Source organism: Schistocerca serialis, chromosome 1 (assembly GCF_023864345.2).
Source record: "Schistocerca serialis cubense isolate TAMUIC-IGC-003099 chromosome 1, iqSchSeri2.2, whole genome shotgun sequence".
Lineage (NCBI taxonomy): Eukaryota > Metazoa > Arthropoda > Insecta > Orthoptera > Acrididae > Schistocerca > Schistocerca serialis.
The window spans coordinates 75,166,739-75,187,806 of record NC_064638.1 but is presented as its reverse complement, the minus strand read 5'-3'; the positions used below and the strand labels follow the sequence as shown (position 1 = coordinate 75,187,806).

At 43.4% G+C, this 21,068-nt stretch overlaps 1 protein-coding gene across 3 annotated transcripts in view; it reads right to left on the bottom strand.

The window, feature by feature from the left end:
- Positions 1–21,068, bottom strand: part of LOC126461861 (huntingtin-interacting protein 1) — a 538,678-nt gene that overhangs the window by 472,777 nt on the left and 44,833 nt on the right. The window contains exon 1 of one of the 3 annotated variants that reach the window (XR_007585952.1): positions 10,515–10,603. The exons of the other annotated variants lie outside the window; for them this stretch is intronic. The gene's annotated coding sequence lies outside the window, so the exon portion shown is untranslated. Of the gene's footprint in view, positions 1–10,514; positions 10,604–21,068 lie in introns of those variants that run through there. 3 annotated transcript variants of the gene reach the window in all.

Sequence of the window (21,068 nt, the reverse complement as noted above, 5' to 3'; positions counted from 1 at the left end):
CAATCACCTCACATTTTCCCGCTGTTTATCTACCTACATTATCTCTCCTAGCTATCTCAGGCTACATGCACCTTTACCTGACGTCAGTATGAATACATAAAATACGAGCGGGCACTTTGTATTCGCTGATCGTCGAAGTTATGGGACAATCAGCAGGAAGTTCTTTCGCCCCTAAATTAGAAAGCCGATTTTCTTATCTTTACTCTGCTACATCGAAATTAATAAATCCTAAGACAATCTGCTATGCGGAGGACCAGGATCAAATCCCGGTACTGCCAGGGAATTTTCATTGGTGCGAAGACTCGGCCTCAAGATGACAACTAAAAGACTACTTGAGCGAGACGATGCGGCTACAAGGTCTGGGCTGACAACGGCACGGAGAGCCAATTATCTTTTTACCAGTCAACAACTGCCCAATTTCGAATATCCGTGTAGCACTAACATAAAAAGTGTGATCCGGATAGAATCAGTTTATGAATTCATAATCCAGCCGAATGACTCCATGAGCAAAAAAGAAGGATGACGCGGCGGCCGGTCAGTACCAAATGGCCAGTCTTGGCTACTACATGTAGTTGGTAAATAATCTGGTTTATTTATTGTACACCGTTAGTTAGCAAAACCGACCGCAGGACCGATAAGCTATGTTCGATCCCCGACCCTTTCCATGAATCTTCCTTGGAATAGACTGGAATGGGGTCCGCTCGCCCTCAAAGACATCGACGTAGAAGAACGGCTCTGATTCCGAAAGCCCAAATGACGGACGAAAGATCGGTGTTTCAAACAAATGACTCTCAGTACTGCGCTTATGTGGGACAAATCTGCTGGCAGTGAGGGGTTTGGCCACTGGACCTGACTTGGGAGTTACTTTTTGCCAACTTCCGTGGTAGTCTGACACTCGTCCACGGGAAATCTTACTCTCTATTAACATTCTGTGCTTAGCACAGACGTTTGATTAACCACTCGTGTGTACGTGGTTCAAGCCTGACGTTTTACGTACGCCGACAGCACTATCAGCTGTCAGCTGTCATTCTTTCGTCACAATAGAAACCAAGCACATCACCGCCTTCAGTGGACACCAATAGAATAGCCTTACGGGTGCAAGAAAACTGTTGCTATTGGTTTCCTTATTGACATTTAGTTTGAATCTTTTGCAATTCGTATTCCCTGTCAGTCCAACTAATTTCTACAGGAGCACATCTCAATCTCCGATTCCTTTCATTGCCGCTTTTTCCACAGTCACAGATTCATTACCATATCATTCTGCACTCCACGAGTACATTCTCAGAAATACGTTCCTCACATTAAGGCATATGTTAATGCTAGTCGACCGCTTCTGCCCAGAAATGCCCGCCTTGCCGATGCCAGTCCGATTCGTCCATCTTTTACGACGATGAGTCAAAAGAAAACCTTAAATTTGTAATAACAAATCGAAATTTCGAGCCGTTATCCTGTAAGTTGGTAAGCGTGCTACAAACAGCGTGCAGAATCGCCTGTAGGTGGCAGCATAGTGCAGATGCACACATACCGTCGCAGTATCAGAATAAAGATGGCCGCCCCACTTGCGACTTGCACCAGGGAAGAACAGCATTCTGTTATTCGGTTTTTGCGTAGTGAAGGTGTGAAACCTATTGAAATTCATCGACGAATGAAGGTTCAGTACGGTGATGCATGTTTGTCACAGCAGCAAGTCTACAAATGGAGTAGGAAGTTCGCAAATGGTGTGACTTCAGTGGAAGATGCTCCTCGTCCAGGTCAGGTACAACGAGTTGCGACTCCACAGAACATTGCCGCAGTTGAAGCAATAGTGAAGGAAAACCGCCGAGTGACACTGAATGACATTGCAGCATGTTTACGGATTAGTCATGGGTCAGCACACAACATTCTGCATGATGTGCTCCAGTTTCACAAAGTGTCTGCAAGATGGGTGCCACGGCAGCTAACTCCTGAAATGAGAGAACGACATGTTGATGCTTGTGAAGAACTTCTACAGCGCTTTGAATGAGAAGGTGATGGCTTCCTTGCAAGAATCGTTACTGGGGACGAAACCTAGGTTCACTTCCACCAAACGGAAACGAAGAGAGCGAGCAAGGAATGGCGCCATTCCTCATCACCAAAACCAAAGGAGTTTCGAACAGAACCATCAGCAGGGAAGGTTATGCTGACTCTCTTTTGGGACGAAAAAGGCGTCATTTTGGAACATTACTTGCCTAGAGGGACCAATGTCACCAGTGCATCATACACAGATCTCCTAAAAAATCATCTGCGGCCTGCAATCAAATCAAAGCGACATAGATTGCCGTCAGCAGGTGTCCTTTTGCAACGTGACAATGCAAGGCCCCACACTGCCCGTACAACAGTTGCAACAATCACAGATCTGCATTTTGAGTGTTTTCCTCATCCATCATACTCACCAGACCTTGCCCCCAAGTGATTCCCATTTGTTTGGACCACTCAAAGACGCAATGGGAGGAAAGACGTTCCGTTCTGATGAAAAGGTACGCCACGCGGTGCATGAGTGGTTGCGTGGACTCCTAAAAGATTTTTTTCTGAAGGACTTTATGCACTTTGTAAAGCGCTGGAGGACTTGCATTGAGCATGTGATAGATTATGTTGAAAAGTGATACAGCGATACAGCTTTGTACCACTTCTGCACAATAAATAATATTTAAAAAATATTCAAGGTTTTCATTTGACTCACCCTCGTACGTCCAAGGTAGCAGAGCTCCAAACTTCGTCTGCTTCTTGGTAACCAATTTTGATGCTAAATTTATCGCTAATCTCGTTTCTGCTACACCTCATTACTTTCGTCTTTCTTCGGTTTACTTTTGATCCATAATGTGTACTGATTAGACTTAATTCCTTTGAACAGGTCCTGTAATTCTGCTGCACTTTCACTAAGGATAGCGACATAACCAGGGAACTGGTACCATTTCACCCAAAATTTTAATTCCACTCTCGAATGACCCTTTATTTCCGTCATTGCTTCTTTGATATACAGAGTGAACAGTAGGCAGCGAAGTACTACGCCCCTGTCGAATACGCTTTTTACTCCGAGTACTTGGCTCCTGCTCTTTCATTCTTGTTGTCCCCCGTTGGTTCTTGCACACATCCCATATTACACGTCTTTCGCTGAAGCTTATTCCTAATTTTCTCAGAATTTTGGAAATCTTTCAGAATTTTACACTGTCGAATACTTTTTCTAGAGAGACAAAACTATCAAGGTATCTTCATTTTATTTAAGTACTGCTTCCACTATCCCGCATAATGCCAAAACTGCCACTGGTGCTTTTACTTTTCCGAAGTTGTATACTATTCTAGGCGTGAACTTTGACGATGAGACGTTGAGGTGATTTTGCGATAATTCTCGCACTCATCTGCCGTTGCTATATTGGGGATTGTGTAAATGATATTTTTCAAAAAGTCTGATGTTATATCTCCAGCCTCACAGAGTCTACAGAATAACGTGAATAGTCGTTTGGATGCCTCTACCCCACCCACCTGTCCCGGGGTCCGAGCTGGTCCCACCAAATGCAGAGCATGATCTTGGAGCTGTGAATATTCGGTTTGGCCGTCGGCGTTTCTGCGTTTAGGGTTATCGTAATGAACCCATTTTTCGTCCCGGTCACAATGCGATGCAGAAATCCCATTTTTGCCTCTGAACCAACTGTTCACAAACGCCGTTCAACGTCTCTTGGTTTCAGATCACACGAGACCCAAGTTCCTTTTTTCTGGAGACGTTTTGAAATGGCTTGCTGTGTCACTCCCACTAATCGTGCCAATTCTTCTTGAGTTTGACGCGAGTCTTCACTCAGCAATGTCTCCAATTCTGCATCTTCGAAAACATTCTTTGTTCCACCACTAGGCCGGCCTACGACGTTAAAAAAATCACCATTCTTGCAGCGTTGAAACTACTCAGGAACGATCTTTCACCAATAGCGTCCGTACCATACATACTTGAGAGCATTCGGTAAGACTCAGCCGCTGTTTTATTCAGACAGTAACACCTCCCGCAAATGAGAATTAGGCTCGTGAACTGACATTTTCAATCAATAACAACTTTATGATGCAGACACAAATCGACTAATGTTTGAGTGAGGTTATGTTGAGCAAGGTCCGAGCTAACTGCCTGACGTCTGCGAGCTGTTTCTTTCGACCGCTACTTACCGTTGTCGCCACCTATCGGCAAACGGCGGAAGCAAAGTTGTACACTTGTGTATAAAGAAGAACACCTTCACACTTGCAAGTCACCCCAGTATTCGCTTCCTGTGCGTAAGGTACGACCTTTGAAGGGGATGTTACAATTCTTCACCCGAAGCAGATTTCGAAAGATCCGCATCCAAAACCGTCACAGAACCGTCTCCGCCGTTGATTTAAGGGGCTCCGGAACGCCCTATACTTGCAATGTTAAAATAACGCTTATAAATTACATCTTTCCTCACAAAGTATTTGAGGTAGGAAGTTGAACTTTTTACAGATTATTTATTGGAATATGGGCTACAACTTAACACAGGGATTTTACAAAATTTTCGTTCAGTTATTAAAGATGATTTTTTTCAATTGTAATGAAAATTCACAACATTTTTTTGCAATTTTTTATTTATATATTCAAAAATACAGTTTTTTGGAAAAAGGCTGTGTTAAATTATGCAGAAGGTACTGTGTAACATTTACTGAAAGTTTGAAACAAATATGTTTGGAAGACCTTAGAAAACATGTAATTAGTATGAGAAAATAAAAGTTTTGGGAATCGAGCGACAAAGATTGGATTAACTTTTTAGTGCATTCCAGGTCCATAGGATGGATTATCTTCATCCTCTGCAAACTCCTCCTCCAGCTTCCTCTTGTTCCTCCTCCTGTTTACTCTTGCTTGTATTTCTAGACTCTTTACAGCCCTGTCTGCAGCCCGAAGGCGTTCCTTGTCTAAAGCAAGCATCGCTCGTTGTTGTGTTCGTAGATTTTTCTACCATTTTCTTCAGTTGCAGTTACTGCAACACTGTTCCAAAAGGTGGTCATGTATGAACACTTATCACATTTCAGTTGTATTTCACTAGCAAGTCCTACGTGCTTTATTATGGAGAGTTCCAGACCAACTTCACTACAATGAATACATCTTACACAGTTTGAAAAAATTCCTTTGAGAACCGACATATCAAATATTTCTTCACATCCGATTCGCCCATAAAACATTCATAGTTTTCACTCATTGAACCAAGCTTCTTCTGTGAAGTATTTTCTTTCCCACTTTGACTGCTATTGGCAGGTGTACTTGAGAGGTTAGGTTCACTCACTTGGTTATCGTCTTTATTGTTTACAGTAATAACACATACCTTTGGCTTTCCAACATTTCGCCTTTTCTTAAAAGCCTTCAGAGGATTTCTAATAACTTTACTTTTACTCATTATTATACTTCAAGAAACAGAATTAATTACGAATATTTTCGAGATAACGACAGAGTAAATAAGCATGAAACAATCGACAATCACACCAGCGATATATATTGAACCATCACAGGTTAGTCACAACACATACTTTATCTCAAATCACTAAAATGTACCTGATGAACACGGACGTTAATAATAACACCATTTGACAGCAGTTTAACAGCGCCACAGTGGGTCACGCCCATGTAGAACACATTTCAAAAAAAATTTAAAAATAGTTGTCTTCGGAATTGAATAAATTATATATCTATTAAAAGGTAATAGTCTGCAGATTCAGAAAACGCAAAAAAGTAAAAATTGAACTTTTCATGATTTTGAGCCTTTCCGGAGCCCCTTAAGGCTTCCACTCGGTTCCAAACCAGAGGACCGTTATCGGATCTGGTGACAATGCTACAAAATTCTAGCTAGCTCCACTTCGAATACGCACGCAAGGCTAGATTTCTATATTAAGACAGCAAGCTGCCTATAGGAACCGACGATGGCTTCTGGAGTCAGGCGGCAGGCGTCATGCGTGCCTACATGAGCCATGATTTGCAACCGGGTGCACCCAGTGCGATGAATCGCTGCCGCCGTAGCCGCATCTACATCTGTATCTCGATGATGTGGATGTTTGGTTTGTGGAACGCTCAACTGCGTGGTTATCAGCGCCCGTACAAGTTCCCAACCACTGCTCAGTCCAATCTCGCCACTTTCATGAATGATGATGAAACAATGAGGACAACAAAAACACCCAGTCATCTCGAGGCAGGTGAAAATCCCTGACCCCGACGGGAATCGAACCCGGGACCCCGTACTCATCTGTAACGAAAGCCCCAGGTAAGAACGAGGTGGACATTGGCCTTCGTTCCCCCAATGGCTTCCGTTACTGACATAACGCTGGAGCTCCCAGTAATGAACAAACTCACCCTCCGCTCTTGTTCGGACCTTTAATGAACATTGGCTCCCAACTAACGAGGCACTGCGTACTGGCTCATATGTACTTTAAGCAGCGGGCGATACCTCAAGCCCTTTAAGTCGTAAAGGGAGAGCCGTGCGGACATCCACTTACGCCTTCCGCCCAGATTCGCGTCGCCACTACTGTTCTCTGTTAACCGTCAAGCTAATATCAGGGACCATACAGGCTACTCTACACGTGCCAGAGCTGCTGAGAATTCGTCTCAGGGATTCCACCCCAGCCCTGGAGAGCAGCCTGAGGCCCGTCGACGTAGCCAACACAGCTTCCAGCAGTTTACAGACAGTGGATTTCCCGCACAACAGGTGTAGATCCTATCCATCTTTAATCAATGTTCATCTCTACTACCAGGAATTTAACACTAACCCAAGCCGTCTCTGGATGGAATCTAAGTGCTGCTGCTCCGCTACGTCTCATTTTTACGGCACTTCCAAGTCAGTTCACACTACGAAAGTGCACTAAAATTTACTCAAAACCTTACCGTAAGTTAGTATGCACTAGTCAAAGTAAAATACATAAACAGACCACAATCGACTTTTTCGCAGAAGCACGTCAGAAGAACAACTAATCCCATGTACAAACGAACTACTACTGCTGTTGGTCGTTTCCTTGGTTCCATGGTCGTGGACAGACTGAAGAGAAAATGGAATGATAACCTTTAAATTCGGGGCAAGTCGAAGGGTCTAGCGCAAGAAGATTAAACATTTCACATCACTTTCGTGCATTTATTTTATTCGTTACTGTATCATTGTACACTTCCTTTGATGATGATGATGATGATGATGATGATGATGATGATGATGATGATGATGATGATGATGAGGAGGAGATGTCCTACACTCCGAGGAGCATAGGGGACGATGCGGGAGAACAGACACCGTTGTACTAGGCAAGGTCTTAGTGGATGTGGTTTGCCATTGCCTTCCTCCGACCGTAATGGGGATGAATGATGATGATAAAGACGACACAACACCCAGTCATCTCGAGGCAGGAAAAATCCCTAACCCCGCCGGGAATCGAACCCGGGACCTACTGCGCGGGAAGCGAGAACGCTTCCCCAAGACCACGAGCACACTTCCTTTAGCAGACTGTAAATTTCGGCAAGTTTCAATTTTCGGTCATTTAGAAGTTGAATAAAATGTCTGAGTCGACAGTCGGCGGCACTTAAGCCCCCCCCCCCCCACAGCCAATTTAAAAGTATCACAGAATGCAGAACAACAACTTGTTTCGACTGGGCACAGCGACAAGCACTCGAGGACACCATTCCACCTCCGACACAAGCCTGAAAGGGAATCCGCCTTTGGGATTACAGTCTTGTGGCTGTGTGTTGGTCGGATTGAGGAGTTATTCCCTGGATTTTTATTTTCGTTTCTTCGCGCAGTACCTGCCTCGCTGATCCATCACCGGAGCCCACGCAGCGCTAACATCCTTCTCTGTATTTCGTCTTGCGTCTCAGGTCGCGAAGAAAACCAGTCCGCGTTGACTGGTCAATGACGACCTCTTGCTTCCTGACAAAATAAACCGACAGCTGTAAGAGATAACTTATCAACAGTCACTACCCATGTAGCCTGTGGCACTGTGCCAGGTTCACGGTACAGCCTCCGAGCCGAAACTGGGTAATCAGACTTTAAAGTCGTGTGTTTCATCACTCGCAAGGCGTACTTTGGATCTAGCGAAGAGGAAAATGTCTTCAACCAAGGCATATACTTCACTGATCTTTTTAATTCACGGTTCATCACATTCCCGGATTCGCTATGCTAACAGCCGTACCATTGAATTCCAAAATATTTAGCAGCTACAGCAACGTACGAAAAACTATGATTTGAAAAACTACGATTTGAGAAGATGTACGATCTCATTATCGCTGTCCGTCTGATGTGACAAGCTTTAATGTAATGAAATACAGACGAACATAAATACATATCTAAGGGGAAAATATATATTTCAAACGATGCCTCACGGCTCATTGTGCTTTTCACAAAGTACAAGCGTATAATGCGGCAAATAAGGTCACCACGAACAATACAGTACGTGGACACGCACTATTGACTAGTGTAATCTTCCCATTACTATTCGTTTGGTCCACTGCAAGTCATTGTCGGTAATGGCTTACTTTACTGTACTGAGCGGTATAACGTGAATGTGAACTCATTTATTCCTCTTTCAGTGTTCTAGTAAGGCATACTGGAAAATTGTACTTTAGTATGTAAGTTCGAGTGGTAATAGGTTGCTATAGTAACGCAGAGATAAGGGTTGCTCAGAGTACATTTACCTGTGTACACTGTAAATGTACATTACACATTTTTTGACATCTTCGGGAATGCCATTTTCAACTTTGTTATGTTGATTTGAAACGGTCTCGGGTCGAAACTACTCATCGAATGGAAAATAAAATACTTGCAAATTGGACTGCTTTTTCGTTCTATTGATTAACAGAAGTTGCTGACCCAAGCTACTTCAGCATGCTGGAAGTTCGTAAACCATCAAGTGTCTTCGTTGGTTTGGATGGACATGTCGGTCTGAAATCAATAAAACACGCACTACTGCTCTAAGTGCATTGGAAAGTGCTCCAATTTAAGTCCTCTGAAACAAATGCTCATAAAATGTATCTAATCAAATCTTCTAAAAGTGTCTTTCACCTAAAATATGAGCATGGAGATCCAGTTAAGTCAACATGCGAGCCACAGACAGTTTTTTTTTTTTAATTGTGCATGCTTCGTTTCAAATAAGCACGTGAAACATTACGAACGAACTGTGCTGTGAGAAGTACGTTATGCAACAGACTGATTGGAATTCGAGCATTTTCTAAAATCCTAAGCGCACATATCACGAAATTCAACTGCGGAATGTGCGGGAGGGCATTTGTTGTTTACACAAATTATCTACTAGACGTTTTCGTAATAATTTCACGTCGTCTGTCACCGGTGTCTTTTTTTCTTTTATTAAGGAGACGAACATTTACAAAATATAAGAATAGATACAAGAACGTTATTTGCTGTTATTAGAGTTACAGAGTACATTCATTAAGCTATAAAATGGCAAATAAATACACCAGGACGAAAAATTGTAGTTAACTACTAAAACGCTGGGTCACTAAATTTTTGAAATATTTAGAAGCAGTGATTATAGCTGAAGGAATAGACTGAATACATCACTGGAGTCCTTTGATTAACTCTGATAGTGCTCAATAGCGTGAGAATCCACAATCTTCCAACGACAAGACTCAGTTTCCACCACCCACCACAAAAGTCCGCCACAAGGTGTTTAATTACTTGGAACAAATTTAAGTTTTACATTTATTTTGCAATACTAAACACTTTCGACACACGATCGTTTTCAGACGAAGCTATCCAACAACAAGAAACTAATAAAAGTTCAAAAAGTTGGAACATTATTACATAACAAATGTTGTAATTACTTAGAAGTAGGTGTAATATCGATAACGGGTGTGTCGTCATACGCAAAATGGAGTCTTGTTACGTGGGAACAGGAATTTGTTCCTCCCACACTAAATTTCCTTGCACGTAACTATCACGTAAAAGGTAGTTTTACTATTGTGTGTTCGGACTGGTAAATGTGATGACACACACATCATCGATGTAGAAGTAGGTAGCCACATTATTTATAACGTTAACGATGCAACTCTAATCATTACAAATTTGTTGACATTGGATATCATAGCTGAGAATGAAAATGGTCACAGGCTGAAACAGGCAAGAATGAATGTTAGAACAAATTAAGGTGTCAATGGCGAGTAAAATGATTCTGAGCTCCAGAAAAAATGCTGGGATCCGAATATGAGGAAACGAATGAATTGTTTCCTTGATATTCTGTGGTGGATCGACTGAGGACGTGAATGGTAGTCGAAGTGGAAGTAATTTAGTACGGGAAACGGGTGAGCCGAATCTTCGAAACTTGTGAATATCTTGAAATGCTACCATCAGGTCGTGTTTTACATTGTCAACGCTCTCAGTTTCGTAGCCGTTCTGCTGAGTACAGTACTCTGAGTGACAGAGGGGCGCACTGAAGCTTGGTGGGAGAAGCAGCAGCGCGCATGGATTTCGCTCGGGGCAAAAGCGAAGGTACGGTTCGAGCAGAAACGAAGTGTACAGTGTACTCACATATTGGTGGTATTGCTTGTCCGTCATCAGCGGCATGGTGGTGACGGATGAATCGGCGGAGCGTGGCACAGACTCTACGGAAGGACGACCACGGCTGAGCGACTGGCCTGCTGGCTCCTACGGCTTCTCCACCACGTCGCTAATCAGATAAGGGCACCGCCGCGCGTCCGATAACGCAGTTAGCGATGGCCAATAGCCCACACCTACGGCCGTCCCATCTCCGGCAGTGCGTTCTGCGCCGCAGTCCGCACCGATACTGTAGCCGGCAGTCACCAGCGCGGTATGTACGCTCTGCTACTATCTCTAGCTAGACTATTTTGAGTGTAATTTGTGAATATGGGTAAACAAGTGCCAATCGTCTTAGTAAGCGATACAGTAGTTATGGAAACTGAAGTGGTACGAGAGCTATGTAACCAATCCACGAAAGAAGTGGCTTAGATATGATCCAATGAAGAGCGGCGCGTTTCATCACTGTTTCGTGTACAATCATTCTTCCGAAGCACCATTCGTAAGTGGAGAAGGATTGGGGGGGGGGGGGGGGGGGAGAACAGTTAGTGGTGTAAGAAGTACCTTCCGCCATACACCGTTAGGTGCCTTTTGAAGTAGATGCACACATAGAAGAGAGATATACGGGGAAATTTTCCACGCACGTCCGTTACAATTCAGTACATGCTACGAGTTTTTTGACCCCAGCCCAGTAAATGTTACGTTGCGTTCTTTTACGGCCCTATATGATGTACTCTTGGAAGTTGCCTCAATAGTTTTTATATCTTTGGAGTCATTTCACAAACGTATCATCAACATACAGACGTTACAGATCTATCGTTCACACACGGCGTTGTACTTATTCAGACATGCACCATACAAGGAAAGAATAAATGAACTAATACTACTAAATCCTGTTGAGGGAGACCTCAGCTGGCTACAAGAGTTCTTGAAAAGTTATTACAGTACTACCATTGCCGGCTTCTGGCAGCTATGGTCATCTTGAGATACCTCCATTTATATTTGTGGCACAGGAACAGACAGTCTTCTGCTGAACTGTTCGGGCACTGCTTATTACGTCAGCACCACTTTTTACGATATGTAAACGACAAGTACAATAAAACGGTAATGTATGTGCTATATATGCGTTGATAATTATTGGAAGACATAGAAACTAGACCCGAAATACTCACTTACGTCTCCTCCAGTGCACAAGTTCTTTCATAAAATCAACAACCGCCTTCAGTCACAATTGTGATTTCATTTCAATGGCCGCTGCATTTCGAGCCTTGAGGGTGCTTTAACAACCTAAATTCTTTTTTCTTTTGTTAGAATTAGGTTTTTCTGGTCCTTGTAAGAATACAATGCTATATTAAAATGTGGCAAATTGTGAACATAATTTGACAAAACTACGACAAATCGAAAAATAACTGTTTCCAGCAGTGGGGACATGGTTTTGAAGCAGTACGAGTGGACACTTATCTTCATGTATATACTTTCCACTCGACCGCGCATTTGCAAAAGAAAATCAAAACAAGTGAAAGAATTTCAAATAAAAAGATGCTGAATTCCTAAACCTGAAAGAAGAGAAAACCTGAGGATCAGCCCCCAGAGCTCGAAATGCATCGTGAATTAAAATCAAATTACGATTGTGACTGAAGATTGTTATTCTTTATTCTACGGAAGTAGTACAGTCACAGAAGAAACACTGACGATCATGGATAAGATCGAGTTCTTAAGTCTCGAGGGTAACCGCTTTAATTGAACAACAGTCACAGTATTCTCCGATTTCCATAATTTTATTTAAAGTGTACAGTAGAGGCATAAATTGGTGAAATTTAGGAGGCGGTTTTGCAGTACTTAAACCTCTCCGTTACATAACGAGTTTGGACTTCTTAAATCCATTACCGTGTGTTTAGCTCGAATAAGGTGCCATACGCGTGAAAGTAGCATTGTATTCACACGATGTGCTACCGTTCGCGTTGGTCTTTCAAATTCTACTCGGCGCATCGGATGTCTATCAAACCACAAAAACAGTACAACCTGTACCGTAAATACGAGGCAACTCCCACGTGCGTGATACCTTGATCGAGCTATACACCCGATAATGACGTTAAGAAGTCTAAACTCACTGCCTAACGAAGAAGAGATGTAAATCAATATAGCCTAAGTGCTAAATGGTGTCTTCTGTTGAAACAGAAGGTGTTTACTCCAAAATATTTTATCAAATTGTGGGCGCACATCACAATATTTTATGTATAACGTACAACCGATAATACTACATACCTGCAACAAGAGTTCTCGGGAGAACGGGCGAGTCGTCTTGACAGACATGTGCAGTATTTCGTCAGAGCCAGTTATGACCAAAAGTGCTGATGGACTCGTGCTTGAAGGCCTGTTTATACTCGTGGGTACCCCCCACTCTTCCATAGCGCTAAGCAGACCAGGCGTCGTTCTGTCCTGGGTTCGCATTTCGGCGACAAGGGTGCTCTGTCCAGGATAACCTCTGTCCAGGACAACCTCCCTCCCATCCCCCCCTCCCCCCACCCCCCACCCGTTGAAAAAAATTCTACCACACAACGCCTGCTCCTATCCGCACTGTTCACACATACGGATATCAGTAGGACACACCTTGTTCAAAGGATACCGTAAGCTGCAGTCTCTCAAGGTTACAATTCCAATTTTTAAACGTGTTACAGAACTCACTATCAGTCACAAACCTTAAATATCTTACTTGTACTACTCATTTTTGCAACATGTTTTGAGGTATGGCATCATCAGACAAATATACCAATAATTAAATGTATATAGACTTAATGTAATATTTAGTCTCGATGTGTACAATGGACTGTATTAGTTCATTAGCCCACTCCAAGCGTAAATGGTTGCAAATGATAAATGGTTGGCAACACTACTACACACCGAAAGCACACACATGTTGATCATCGAATGGAAGTGAAACATGCGGTGTGACAAATTATGTGGATGAAACACAAGAAATCGGCCAGCTGGAGTGTGAAGACTAACAAATTCATCTCCAAGACTACACACATGTGTTAACAGCGCTGGAAATCTTAACACCGAACGATACATTCACAATATAGAACTTGGGCTACGTAAGTTGCTTCTAACCTAAAAAGCAAGAGAAAAACGCGACAACATGTAATATAGCAGCATAAGCGGCGTGTTTAAATAATTACCGTTTTGAAATTAAAAAAAGATGTGCTATGATCTCAATTTTATTTTTACATGAAAGCCTGTACCTTAATCTACTCACTGACGCCATTACAGTCTGATTCTTCCTTGTTTACGTTGTGTACTGAGTGTTTAAGATGCCTCCGATAATCTTGAGTCCCACCGACTGAAGTACGGGCTGTTGTCAGATTTCTTAGTGCTAAAGGCCTAAAAGCGATCGATATTCATCGTGTTATCTGTGCAGTTTACAGACAAAACATGGATGATGGAATCGTAATAAAGTGGGTGAGAGCATTTAAAGATGGCCGCACAAATGTGCATGATGAACGACGGAGTGGGCGTCCTTCGGTAGTTAATGTAAGTTTGGTGCAGGTAGTGAACAATAAGGTAAAAGTGACGATTTACAATTTCCTCCTTGCGGGATGACTTTCCCAATGTTTCTCTTAGTGTTTTGTATGGCATTGCGACCACGCACTTGAATTACCGAAAATTGTTCGCACGTTGGGTACCGAAAATGTTTACGGATGTGCACAAAACCAAACGTTTAGACAGTGCATTGACTTCCCTTGAACGGTACCACAACAACGGTGATTTCTTAAGCAAAATTGTTAAGGGCGATGAAACATGGGTGGCCTACGTCACACCAGAATCAAAGCAACAGTCCATGGAAGTCGAGCAAGGGCATCGTTTTGCTGCAAGACAATGCCCGTCCGCATGTGGCGAATCAGACCAAAGATCTCATCACATCTTTTCGATAGGAAACTCTAGCTCATCCTCCGTACAGCCCCGATTTTGCGCCCGGTGGCTACCATCTGTTCCTGCACTTTGAGAAACACCTGGGCGGTCAGCGTCTTCAAGACGATGGCGAAGTCAAAACAGTGGTGATGCAGTGGTTAACAAGTCAAGCGATCGACTTCTATGAGGAGGGTATTCAAAAACTGGTACAACGTTATGACAAGTGCCTCAATATTGACGGAAATTATGTAGAAAAGCAGATTAAGGTACAGGCTTTCATGTAAAAATAAGATTGAGATATCGTAGCAAGTCTTTTTTTAATTTCAAAACGGTACTTAAAAAACACGCCTCGTATTACATCTAACACACAATACTTTTATTGTATGTATAAAAGAAACCTGTATTTCAGGCCGCTGATGTTTCCCAAATAAAAGAAGCGAAACGCGTATGGCAAGAAACAAACTGCCTTCATTTAGTTGCATAGACGGTGCATACACCCAGGAATTTGGAGCAGCTAAAGAAAAAGACGCAAAACAGACATAAATGACGATAAGAATTTGTACGGCAATATTTAAATGGAACTTTTACAAGCCGATGTTATTGTTCAACTGAACTTGGTATTTCCCTTTTAGCCTTTTAAGATGTCCATGGATATTTAAGTTTTTATTTACGTGTATTATAGAAGGAACAACATAACTAACATGTGGACAAGGGAGCAAACGTGCGTTTTAATAGAGCTAACGTGGAAATTTTAAGCCCGTCCATCTCGTGAACAGAGTTGTGTACGAGCCAGACAGAGCCGGTAACTGCCGCTGGACCGCGCTGATATCGCGTATACCACGTACCGTACCCACAAGAGTTCTGAACGTTCAGCACTACGCTGAACTTGGCACGCTGAATGGCACGGTGCGTGTGCCGACGGCTTTAGATTTTGCTCTGCACGTTCGGAAAGACTCCCCAACGTGCTCTTTCCACGCTATGACGTCAGGAACTCGGCACGCTCAACGTCGGAATGCACGGTCCGTGTTCTCACGTTGTTGAACATGGGGCTCCGCAGCACAGGACCTCTGCGTGTTTCCATGTTGACCCTACGACTTTGTGAATTACGATTGCAGTGGGCACGGATTAATCGAAATTAGACCTTGGATTTATGGAACATCGCGCGGTCGCATTTATCATGTTTCTTGCTATGCCAGGTTTATGGTCCGGATGCGCATGCATGCAAGCCAAAACCTGCTCGAAACATGCACTGAGCCACGGACGCAGGCAAGTGGATGCAGTATTATGCTGTGGTTGGCATCACCTGGGCTTCCATGGGGCCTGTGGTGGTAGCCGAAAGCACCACGACAGCTGTGCACTGCTGTCCTTTCGAGGCTGCCGGTTACAGATCTAGTAATATTTGCTGGGACTTTTCCACTAACAACTTCAATTAAATTTTTACTTTATATTGTTTATCTTACGTTTCAGTGTTTTATTGCTACAATAACATTAACAATAGTTATTACTAATATAATTCACGTTGTACTTCACTTTGAATGCCAAATATGGTCGACTTGACTAGAGTTCCAAGGTGGTGGTGATGGTGGTTGTGGTCTCCAGTCCAGAGACTGGTTTGATGCAGCTCTCCATGCTACTCTATCCTGTGCAAGCTTCATCTCCCAGTACTTACTGCAACCTACATCCTTCTGAATCTGCTTAGTATATTCTTCTCTCGGTCTCCCCCTAGGGTTTTTACCCTCCACGCTGCCCTCCAATACTAAATTGGTGATCCCTTGATGCCTCAGAATAAGCCCTACCAACAGATCCGTTCTTCTAGTCAAGTTGCGACACAAATTTATCTTCTCTCCAATTCTACTCAATACCTCCTCATTAGTTATGTGATCTACCCATCTAATCTTCAGCATTCTTCTGTAGCACCACATTTCGAAAGCTTCTATTCTCTTTCTGTCCAAACTATTTATCGTCCATGTTTCACTTCCATACATGGCTACACTCCATACAAATACTTTCAGAAATGACTTCCTGACACTTAAATCTATACTCGATGTTAAATTTCTCTTCTTCAGAAACGCTTTCCTTGCCATTGCCAGTCTACATTTTATATCCTCTCTACTTCCACCATCGTAAGTTATTTTGCTCCCCAAAGAGCAAAACTCCTTTACTACTTTAAGCCTCTCATTTCCTAATGTAATTCCCTCAGCATCACCCGATTTAATTCGACTACATTCCATTATCCTCGTATTGCTTTTGTTGATGTTCATCTTATATCCTCCTTTAAAGACACTGTCCAATCCGTTCAACTGCTCTTCCAAGTCCTTTGCTGTCTCTGACAGAATTACAATGCCATCGGCGAACCTCAAAGTTTTTATTTCTTCTCTATGGATTTTAATACCTACTCAGAAGTTTTCTTTTGTTTCCTTTACTGTTTGCTCAGTGTACAGATTGAATAGCATCGGAGATAGGCTACAACCCTGTCTCACTCCCTTCCCAACCACTGCTTCCCTTTCGTGTCCCTCGACTCTTGTAACTGCCATTTGGTTTCTGTACAAATTGTAAATAGCCCTTCGCTCCCTGTATTTTACCCCTACCACCTTCAGAATTTGAAAGAGTATTGCAGTCAACATAGAGAAAGCTTTTTACAAAGTCTACAAATGCTAGAAACGTACGTTTGCCTTTCTTAATCTACTTTCTAAGATAAGTTGTAGAGTCAGTATTGCCTCACGTGTTCCAACATTTCTACGCAATCCAAACTGATCTTCCCCTAAGTCGGCTTCACTAGTTTTTCTATTCGTCTGTAAAGAATTCGTGTTAGTAGTTTGCAGCTGCGGCTTATTAAACTGATAGTTCGGTAATTTTCACATCTGTCAGCATCTGCTTTCTTTGGGATTGGAATTACTATATTCTTCTTGAAGTCTGAGGGTATTTCGCCTGTCTCATACATCTTGCTGACCAGATTGTAGAGTTTTGGTAGGCCTGGCTCTCCCAAGGCTGTCAGTAGTTCTAATGGAATGTTGTCTACTCCCGGGGTCTTGTTTCGATTCAGGTCTTTAAGTGCTCTGTCAAATTCTTCACATGGTATTAGGTAAGAGGTCCAAAATTCACAGTAATAATTAGAATTTACGACAAAAGAAAATTGCGGACTACTAGATTATTAAGGACTACCTGCATGACTTCATATCTGGCGTCTTCCCTGGCAGCGAAGCATCTTGCAGCATGGTAACTGTCATTGTTGCAATGCCAGACTCGTGTTACAGTCATCCGCGGAGGACGACAGTGAAATCACTGATGTCTGGGTCACGAAATATGGCTGATCTGAAGCCGATGGAAACCATCTGGGACGCTAACACCGGCCCGTAATTTACCAGAATTTCGTGACCTGTTCGTAGATACGCTGGCGCCACATATCCAGAAATCTACCTAGGACTCAATTCCATGCCATGCAGAACCGCTGTTTTATTGCATTCCACACGCACACTATTAAGCAAGTGCTAATAATGTTTTGTGGCTCGTTTGTGTATGTTTAGGTTTGCTTTGAACGCGGCAGTTTCTCTCCTGTTTAGATGTCCATCGTGAGCGCTGTGTTGCTATGTACTAAGTTCCGACGTTGCAGGAAATCAACTTTTCATCCGTGTGGCTAATGTGACGACTGTCCTTCAAAACGCCCCGTACACTGAAGAAAAATTAATACGCCTGCGTATTGGTTGAAACAGGAAGACCCACCGGGCAGACGCTCACCGGCCCTGGAGCGAATCCGCCCGGCGGATTAACGACGAGGGCTGGTGTGAGTCAACCTCGATGTGGTTTTTAGGCGGTTTCCCATATCCAACTAGGTGGATACCGTGCTGGTACCCACGTCACGCCTCAGTTACACGATTCGCAAACGTTTCGAAAACTTTGACACACTTTCACATGTGGATAATACGAGGGCGGTTCAGAAAGTAACCTCCGATTGGTCACAGTGCGGGTTGTGGGGGGAGTATCGACGCCATCTGTGCGTTCACACACTCAACAGGTCAGTCGGCATCAAGCCGTGGTCGAGTGAACATCGTACCTGCGCTAGTTTAGTTTTTGTGGCAGTTTGAAATGTGTGCTGCAATAGGAAACCCCGCCAAATGTGAAGTCCGTGCTGTCATAAGGTTTTTTACAGCCAAAGGATATTCTGCAGCAGCTATTCATCGTGAGCTTTGTGCCGTGTACGGACCAAGAGTTATGAGTGAAGGAGTTGTCCGTGAATGGGTACTTTTATTTAAAAGTGGACGAGAAAACGTTCATGATGAAGAGAGGAGTGGTGGACCATCATTGGTGGCTGACGAACTCGTTCTGACAGTTGATGCAAAAGTTCGTGAAAACCGACGTTTCTCAATGTCGGAGTTGTCTACTGGTTTTCCACAGATTTCTAAGACTCTCTTGTACGAGATAGTGACAGCAAGATTGGGTTACCGTAAGTTCTGTGCACGATGGGTGCCCAAAATTCTTACCGACCACCACAAAACTCAAGGAATGGCCTCTGCATTAGACTTTCTGTCACGTTATGAGGACGAAGGAGAACCATTGTTAAACAGAATCGTGACCGGTGACGAAACCTGGATTAAGTACGTGAACCCTGAGACAAAAGAACAATCAAAGATGTGGGCACATTCAAATTCGCCTACCAAACCAAGAAAAGCCTCGCAAGATTTTTCTGCCAGAAAACTGATGGCAACGGTGTTTTGGGATGCCAAAGGGGTGTTTTGATTGAATTCATGGAACGTGGTACGACCATTAATCAAGACGTGTACTGTGAAACAATAAAAAAGTTACGACGGGCTATACAGAACAAACGCCGTGCTATGCTGACTTCCGGTATCGTTTTTTTGCACGATAACGCCCGTCCTCACTCTGCTCGCAGAACAACTGCCCTTCTTGAGTCCTTCAAGTGGGACGTTATCAACCATCCACCTTACAGCCCAGACCTGGCGCCAAGTGATTATCACCTCTTCATGCATTTGAAGAAATGGCTCGGGTCACAGCGGTTTGATGACGACGAAGAGCTCAAAGATGCGGTCACAGGCTGGCTCCAGGCACAAGCGGGTGATTTTTATGCAGAAGGAATTTCAAAGCTTGTGAAGAGGTACGATAAGTGCCTCAATCGCTATGGAGACTATGTAGAAAAATAGTGCAAAGATGTAGTTGTAAGATGTATATATTAAAATATTTTTATTTAACTTGGTGTATTTTTTTAAATCAACCGGAGGTTCTGAACGGCCCTCGTATTAAAGCAGATTGGGGGGGGGGGGAGGGTTTGCACAGTTTCCGTTCCGGGAGAGAGTTGAGCGATTGAAAGGGGGGGGGGGAGGAGAGGCTGTGGAACTGCAAGGTGTGGCGACAAGAAGAGCATAAGATCACCGTCTACCACTAACGCTGGCAGGTCCAGATTAACACGGCATGTCCGTAACGATACGGAATAAGGCATAGAAAAAAGCTTAATGGAAACAGGAACAAAGGGGAAGTGGTCTCACTAGTCTGTTAGCGTGCTGTGATCAGGTGTACACAATTACTGATAAAAGCGTGTAGATACGTTATCTTTATTACTTCGTATCTGCAAGCGTTGCGTAATACAGGTTTCGTGTTATTCCCCGCATATATGTGGTACTGTGTTCAAAATAGAAAACCGTAAATTTTTGGCACCCAGGAAATTAAGACATCGTACAAGAAAAGGCTAGTTGAGTTCGGAACTACAGCTATTTAAAACATTCCTTTAAAACGCAATTGACTGAATGCAACATTGAGATTACTGCCGTAAAATGTTTCTGGTATAGATAATTACTTTCAGATGCTTAATGCCTATGGCGTTGCCTCATAACGTACATAAGAATTAACGTATAACAGGACTAGCTACAAAATCAGCAAAGATTTAAAAATTTAGAATTTAAGATACTGCAGTTACCAGAGTCTTTCTTAGCGCTTTAAAGGATTTCTCATTGTCCGCATTTAATTCAACTTGAGAGCACCTGAGAAACCGATAACTAATGATATTCTGCCGTCGTGGACGCGAAAAATGATCCGACCCTAATGCACCAACAAATTCACTCAGCTTGGTTGCGAATATTAAGCCCGTAATGGCGCAAAAAGTACATCGAAGTGTGTGTCCTTCGGCGAGTTTTTTTTTCCACAAACGAGAGATGCATTATGTCATTTATACATGCTCTTGTGTGCCACAGAACATAGTACTATTGTTCTGCTGTGCCTGGTGTAATTACGGGGAGCGGCGGATGTGGACCATCAACAGAAGTGACTAGGGGAGACTGGCCGAGGGGGATCCCCAGCACTGGTAGGATTACATTTAAGAATGGCCCGTGACAACGGAAAAGAACCTGTTTTCGTATGGCTTGTCGTCGTCCAACATACATGAATAGTGAAGGCTTGTTCCCGTGTTCCGAAAAGGAGGGGAGAGATGGAGGTGGGGGGGGGGGAGAGGGAGGGGGAGGGGAGAGGAGAGAGAGGAGAGAGAGAGAGAGAGAGAGAGAGAGAGAGAGAGAGAGAGAGAGAGGGAGGGAGGGGGAGAGAGAGAGAGAGGAGGGAGGGGGGAGAGAGAGAGAGAGGGAGGGAGGGGGGAGAGAGAGAGAGAGGGAGGGAGGGGGAGAGAGAGAGAGAGGGAGG